Source organism: Schistocerca gregaria, unplaced genomic scaffold (assembly GCF_023897955.1).
Source record: "Schistocerca gregaria isolate iqSchGreg1 unplaced genomic scaffold, iqSchGreg1.2 ptg000422l, whole genome shotgun sequence".
In the NCBI taxonomy this organism is placed as follows: domain Eukaryota; kingdom Metazoa; phylum Arthropoda; class Insecta; order Orthoptera; family Acrididae; genus Schistocerca; species Schistocerca gregaria.
Window position 1 is genome coordinate 2105469 of NW_026061853.1, and position 8100 is coordinate 2113568.

An 8100-nucleotide genomic window follows, 5' to 3' on the forward strand; every position below is an offset into this window, starting at 1 on the left:
AAATGACGAAAACGGACGGATTTCTCAGGTTTTTAATACATATGAACACTTTTCACATTCTCCCATGCAACTCGGCTGCTAGTCTTCCTTTCATGCAGAATCTTAAGGTCCTAGCTCATGTCCAAGGCACCAAAGAATGGGAAAAAGTCAATAATCGAACCTAAGTCTTGAATTGTACTACATTTAACTGGATATTACTTCAACTTAGAAGCTTCATCTGTGTTCTACAATGGTGATTTAAGTGTCTCCGCATACCGCAGCACGCGACATAGCTTTGCAGACGATAAGTACAACCGTTTCAGAGAGAAGAGCGGCCAATGTGACGATCTGGCTTTCAGTCGATTCGATAACAAATGACGAAAACGGACGGATTTCTCTGGTTTTTACTACATATGAACACTTTTCACATACTCCCGTGCAACGCGGCTGCTAGTCCTCCTTTCATGCAGAATCGTAATCTCCTAGCTCATGTACAAAGGCACAAAAGCCAGAAAAATAGTCAATAATCGATAACTAAAACTTGAACTGCACTACTTCTTACTGGCTATTACATCAACTTAGAAGCTTCATCTGTGTTCATTTATGGTGCTTTTAGTGTCTCCGCATACCGCAGCACGCGACATAGCTTTGCAGACGATAAGTACAGCCGTTTCAGACAGAACTGCGGCCAATGTGACGATCTGGATTTACGTCGATTCTGTAACAAATGATGAAAACGGACGGATTTCTCAGGTTTTTACTACATATGAACACTTTTCACATTTTCCCGTGCAACTCGGCTGCTAGTCCTCCTTTCATGCAGAATCTTAATGTCCTAGCTCATGTTCAAGGCTCCAAAGCCAGCTAAAAAGTCAATAATCGATACCTAAAACTTGAATTGTTCTACTTCTCACTCGCTATTACATCAACTTAGAAGCTTCACCTGTGTTCTACTATGGTGCTTTTAGTGTCTCCGTATACCGCAGCACGCGACATAGCTTTGCAGACGATAAGTACAACCGTTTGAGAGAAGAGGGGCCAATATGTCAATCTGGGTTTAAGTCGATTCGTTAACAAATGACGAAAACGGACGGATTTCTCAGGTTTTTACTACATATGAACACTTTTCACATTCTCCCATGCAACTCGGCTGCTAGTCCTCCTTTCATGCAGAATCTTAAGGTCCTACCTCATGTCCAAGGCACCAAAGCCAGCAAAAAAGTCAATAATCGATACCTAAAACTTGAATTGTACTACTTCTTACTGGCTATTACATCAACTTAGAAGCTTCATCTGTGTTCATTTATGGTGCTTTTAGTGTCTCCGCATACCGCAGCACGCGACATAGCTTTGCAGACGATAAGTACAACCGTTTCAGAGAGAAGAGCGGCCAATGTGACGACCTGGCTTTAAGTCGATTCGGTAACAAATGACGAAAACGGACGGATTTCTCAGGTTTTTACTACATATGAACACTTTTAACATTCTCCCTTGCAACTCGGCTGCTAGTCCTCCTTTCATGCAGAATCTTAAGGTCCTACATCATGTCCATGGCTCCAAAGCCAGGTAAAAAGTCAAAAATCGATTCCTAAAACGTAAATTGTACTACTTCTTACTGGCTATTACATCAACTTAGAAGCTTCATCTATGTTCTACTATGGTGCTTTTAGTGTCTCCGCATACCGCAGCACGCGACATAGCTTTGCAGACGATAAGTACAGCCGTTTCAGACAGAACTGCGGCCAATGTGACGATCTGGATTTAAGTCGATTCTGTAACAAATGATGAAAACGGACGGATTTCTCAGGTTTTTACTACATATGAACACTTTTCACATACTCCCGTGCAACGCGGCTGCTAGTCCTCTTTTCATGCAGATTTTTAAGCTCCTAGCTCATGTACAAAGGCACAAAAGCCAGCAAAATAGTCAATAATCGATACCTAAATCTTGAACTGTACTACTTCTTACTAGCTATTACATCAACTTAGAAGCTTCATCTGTGTTCTACTATGGTGCTTTTAGAGTCTCCACATACCGCAACACACGACATAGCTTTGCAGACGATAAGTACAACCGTTTCAGAGAAGAGGGGCCAATGTGACAATCTGGGTTTAAGTCGATTCGACAACAAATGACGAAAACGGACGGATTTCTCAGGTTTTTACTACATATGAACACTTTTCACATTCTCCCATGCAACTCGGCTGCTAGTCCTCCTTTCATGCAGAATCTTAAGCTCCTAGCTCATGTCCAAGGCACCAAAGCCAGCTAAATAGTCAATAATCGATACCTAAATCTTGAACTGTACTACTTCTTACTAGCTATTACATCAACTTAGAAGCTTCATCTGTGTTCTACTATGGTGCTTTTAGTGTCTCCGCATACCGCAGCACCCGACATAGCTTTGCAGACGATAAGTACAACCTTTACAGTGAGAAGAGCGGCCAATGTGACGATCTGGCTTCAAGTCGATTCCATAACAAATGACGAGAACGGACGGATTTCTTTAGGTTTTTACTACATATGAACACTTTCCACATTCTCCCATGCAACTCGGCTGCTAGTCCTCCTTTCATGCAGAATCTTAATTCCTAGCTCATGTCCAAGGCTCCAAAGCCAGCTAAAAAGTCAAAAATCGATACCTAAAACGTAAATTGTACTACTTCTTACTGGCTATTACATCAACTTAGAAGCTTCATCTGTGTTCTACTATGGTGCTTTTAGGGTCTCCGTATACCGCAGCACGCGACATAGCTTTGCAGACGATAAGTACAACCGTTTCAGAGAAGAGGGGCCAATGTGACAATCTGGGTTTAAGTCGATTCGATAACAAATGACGAAAACGGACGGATTTCTCAGGTTTTTACTACATATAAACACTTTTCACATTCTCCCATGCAACTCGGCTGCTAGTCCTCCTTTCATGCAGAATCTTAAGGTCCTAGCTCATGTCCAAGGCACCAAAGAATGGTATAAAGTCAATAATCGAACCTAAGTCTTGAATTGTACTACATTTAACTGGATATTACTTCAACTTAGAAGCTTCCTCTGTGTTCTACAATGGTGATTGAAGTGTCTCCGCATACCGCAGCACGCGACATAGCTTTGCAGACGATAAGTACAACCGTTTCAGAGAGAAGAGCGGCCAATGTGACGATCTGGCTTTCAGTCGATTCGATAACAAATGACGAAAACGGACGGATTTCTCTGGTTTTTACTACATATGAACACTTTTCACATACTCCCGTGCAACGCGGCTGCTAGTCCTCCTTTCATGCAGAATCTTAAGCTCCTAGCTCATGTCCAAGGCACCAAAGCCAGCTAAATAGTCAATAATCGATACCTAAATCTTGAACTGTACTACTTCTTACTGGCTATTACATCAACTTAGAAGCTTCATCTGTGTTCTATTATGGTGCTTTTAGTGTCTCCGTATACCGCAGCACGTGACATAGCTTTGAAGACGATAAGTACTACCGTTTCAGAGAGAAGAGCGGCCAATGTGAAAATCTGGCTTTAAGTCGATTCGATAACAAATGACAAAAACGGACGGATTTCTCCGGTTTTTACTACATATGAACACTTTTCACATACTCCCGTGCAACGCGGCTGCTAGTCCTCCTTTCATGCAGAATCGTAAGCTCCTAGCTCATGTACAAAGGCACAAAAGCCAGCAAAATAGTCAATAATCGATAACTAAAACTTGAACTGTACTACATTTTACTAGCTATTACATCAACTTAGAAGTTTCATCTGTGTTCTACTATGGTGCTTTTAGTGTCTCCGCATACCGCAGCACCCGATATAGCTTTGCAGACGATAAGTACAACCTTTACAGTGAGAAGAGCGGCCAATGTGACGATCTAGCTTTAAGTTGATTCCATAACAAATGACGAAAACGGACGGATTTCTTTAGGTTTTTACTACATATGAACAATTTTCACATTCTCCCATGCAACTCGGCTGCTAGTCCTTCTTTCATGCAGAATCTTAATTCCTAGCTCATGTCCAAGGCTCCAAAGCCAGCTAAAAAGTCAAAAATCGATACGTAAAACGTAAATTGTACTACTTCTTACTGGCTATTACATCAACTTAGAAGCTTCATCTATGTTCTACTATGGTGGTTTAGTGTCTCCGCATACCGCAGCACGCGACATAGCTTTGCAGACGATAAGTACAACCGTTTCAGAGAGAAGAGCGGACAATGTGACGATCTGGCTTTAAGTCGATTCGATAACAAATGACGAAAACGGACGGATTTCTCAGGTTGTTACTACATATGAACACTTTTCACATACTCCCGTGCAACGCGGCTGCTAGTCCTTTTTTCATGCAGATTCTTAAGCTCCTAGCTCATGTACAAAGGCACAAAAGCCAGCAAAATAGTCAATAATCGATACCTAAAACTTGAACTGCACTACTTCTTACTGGCTATTACATCAACTTAGAAGCTTCATCTGTGTTCTACTATGGTGCTTTTAGTGTCTCCGTATACTGCAGCACGCGACATAGCTTTGCAGACGATAAGTACAACCGTTTCAGAGAAGAGGGGCCAATGTGACAATCTGGGTTTAAGTCGATTCGATAACAAATGACGAAAACGGACGGATTTCTCAGGTTTTTAATACATATGAACACTTTTCACATTCTCCCATGCAACTCGGCTGCTAGTCTTCCTTTCATGGAGAATCTTAAGGTCCTAGCTCATGTCCAAGGCACCAAAGAATGGGAAAAAGTCAATAATCGAACCTAAGTCTTGAATTGTACTACATTTAACTGGATATTACTTCAACTTAGAAGCTTCATCTGTGTTCTACAATGGTGATTTAAGTGTCTCCGCATACCGCAGCACGCGACATAGCTTTGCAGACGATAAGTACAACCGTTTCAGAGAGAAGAGCGGCCAATGTGACGATCTGGCTTTCAGTCGATTCGATAACAAATGACGAAAACGGACGGATTTCTCTGGTTTTTACTACATATGAACACTTTTCACATACTCCCGTGCAACGCGGCTGCTAGTCCTCCTTTCATGCAGAATCGTAATCTCCTAGCTCATGTACAAAGGCACAAAAGCCAGAAAAATAGTCAATAATCGATAACTAAAACTTGAACTGCACTACTTCTTACTGGCTATTACATCAACTTAGAAGCTTCATCTGTGTTCATTTATGGTGCTTTTAGTGTCTCCGCATACCGCAGCACGCGACATAGCTTTGCAGACGATAAGTACAACCGTTTCAGAGAGAAGAGCGGCCAATGTGACGATCTGGCTTTAAGTCGATTCGATAACAAATGACGAAAACGAACGGATTTCTCAGGTTTTTACTACATATGAACACTTTTAACATTCTCCCTTGCAACTCGGCTGCTAGTTCTCCTTTCATGCAGAATCTTAAGGTCCTACATCATGTCCATGGCTCCAAAGCCAGGTAAAAAGTCAAAAATCGATTCCTAAAACGTAAATTGTACTACTTCTTACTGGCTATTACATCAACTTAGAAGCTTCATCTATGTTCTACTATGGTGCTTTTAGTGTCTCCGCATACCGCAGCACGCGACATAGCTTTGCAGACGATAAGTACAGCCGTTTCAGACAGAACTGCGGCTAATTTGACGATCTGGATTTAAGTCGATTCTGTAACAAATGATGAAAACGGACGGATTTCTCAGGTTTTTACTACATATGAACACTTTTCACATTTTCCCGTGCAAGTCGGCTGCTAGTCCTCCTTTCATGCAGAATCTTAAGGTCCTAGCTCATGTTCAAGGCACCAAAGCCGGCTAAAAAGTCAATAATCGATACCTAAAACTTGAATTGTACAACTTCTCACTGGCTATCACATCAACTTAGAAGGTTCATCTGTGTTCTACTATGGTGCTTTTAGTGTCTCCGCATACCGCAGCACGCGACATAGCTTTGCAGACGATAAGTACAACCGTTTCAGAGAGAAGAGCGGGCAATGTGACGCACTGCTTTAAGTCGATTCGATAATAAATTACGAAAACGGACGGATTTCTCAGGTTTTTACTACATATGAACACTTTTCGTATCCTCCCGTGCAACTCGGCGGCTAGTCCTCCTTTCATGCAGAATCTTAAGGTCCTAGCTCATGTCCAAGGCACCAAAGCCAGCTAAAAAGTCAATATTCGATACCTAATACTTGAATTGTACTACCCCTTACTGGCTATTACATCAACTTAGAAGCTTCTTCTGTGTTCTACTATGGTGCTTTTAGTGTCTCCGCATATCGCAGCACGCGACATAGCTTTGCAGACGATAAGTACAACCGTTTCAGAGAGAAGAGCGGCCAATGTGACGATCTGGCTTCAAGTTGATTCGATAACAAATGACGAAAACGGACGGATTTCTCAGGTTTTTACTACATATGAACACTTTTCACATACTCCCGATCAACTCGGCTGCTAGTCCTCCTTTCATGCAGAATCTTAAGGTCCTAGCTCAGGTCCAAGGCACCAAAGCCAGCTAAAAAGTCAATAATCGATACCTAAAACTTGAATTGTACTACTTCTGACTGGCTATTACATCAACTTAGAAGCTTCATCTGTGTTCTACTATGGTGCTTTAAGTGTCTCCGCATACCGCAGCACGCGACATAGCTTTGCAGACGAAAGGTACTACCGTTTCAGAGAGAAGAAGGGCCAATGTGACGATCTGGCTTTAAGTCGATTCGATAACAAATGACGAAAATGGACGGATTTCTCAGGTTTTTACTACTTATGAACACTTTTCACATACTCCCGTGCAACGCGGCTGCTAGTCCTCCTTTCATGCAGAATCTTAAGGTCCTAGCTCATGTCCAAGGCACCAAAGCCATCTAAAAAGTCAATAATCGATACCTAAATCTTGAATTTTACTACTTCTTACTGGGTATTACATTACTTTGAAGGTTCATCTGTGTTCTACTATGGTGCTTTCAGAGTCTCCGCATACCGCAGCACGCGACATAGCTTTGCAGACGATAAGTACAACCGTTTCAGAGAGAAGAGCGGCCAATGTGACGATCTGGCTTTAAGTCGATTCGATAACAAATGACGAAAACGGACGGATTTCTCTGGTTTTTACTACATATGAACACTTTTCACATTCTTCCATGCAACTCGGCTGCTAGTCGTTCTTTCATGCAGAATCATAAAGTCCTAGCTCATGTCCAAGGCAGAATAGCCAGCTAAAAAGTCAATAGTTGATACCTAAAACTTGAATTGTACTACTTCTTACTGGGTATTACATCAACTTAGAAGCTTAATCTGTGTTCTACTATGGTGCTTTTAGTGTCCCCGCATACCGCAGCACGCGACATAGCTTTGCAGACGATAAGTACAACCGTTTCAGAGAGAAGAGCGGCCAATGTGACGATCTGGCTTCAAGTTGATTCGATAACAAATGACGAAATCGGACGGATTTCTCAGGTTTTTACTACATATGAACACTTTTCACATTTTCCCATGCAATTCGGCTGCTAGTCCTCTTTTCATGCAGAATCTTAAAGACATAGATCATGACCAGGGCACCAAAGCCAGCTAAAAAGTCAATAATCGATACCTAAAACTTGAATTGTACTACTTCTTACTGTATATTACATCAACTTAGAAGCTTCATCTGTGTTCCCCTATGGTGATTTTAGTGCCTCCGCATACCGCAGCACGCGACATAGCTTTGCAGACGATAAGTACAACCGTTTCAGAGAGAAGAGGGGCAAATATTACGATCTGGCTTCAAGTTGATTCGATAACAAATTACGAAAACGGACGGATTTCTCAGGTTTTTACTACATATGAACACTTTTCGCATCCTCCCGTGCAACTCGGCTGCTAGTCCTCCTTTCATGCAGAATCTTAAGGTCCTAGCTCATGTCCTAGGAACCAAAGCCAGCTAAAAAGTCAATATTCGATACCTAAAACTTGAATTGTACTACTCCTTACTGGCTATTATATCAACTTAGAATCTTCATCTGTGTTCTACTATGGTGCTTTTAGTGTCTCCGCATATCGCAGCACGCGACATAGCTTTGCAGACGATAAGTACAACCGTTTCAGAGAGAAGAGCGGCCAATGTGACGATCTGGCTTCAAGTTGATTCGATAACAAATGACGAAAAC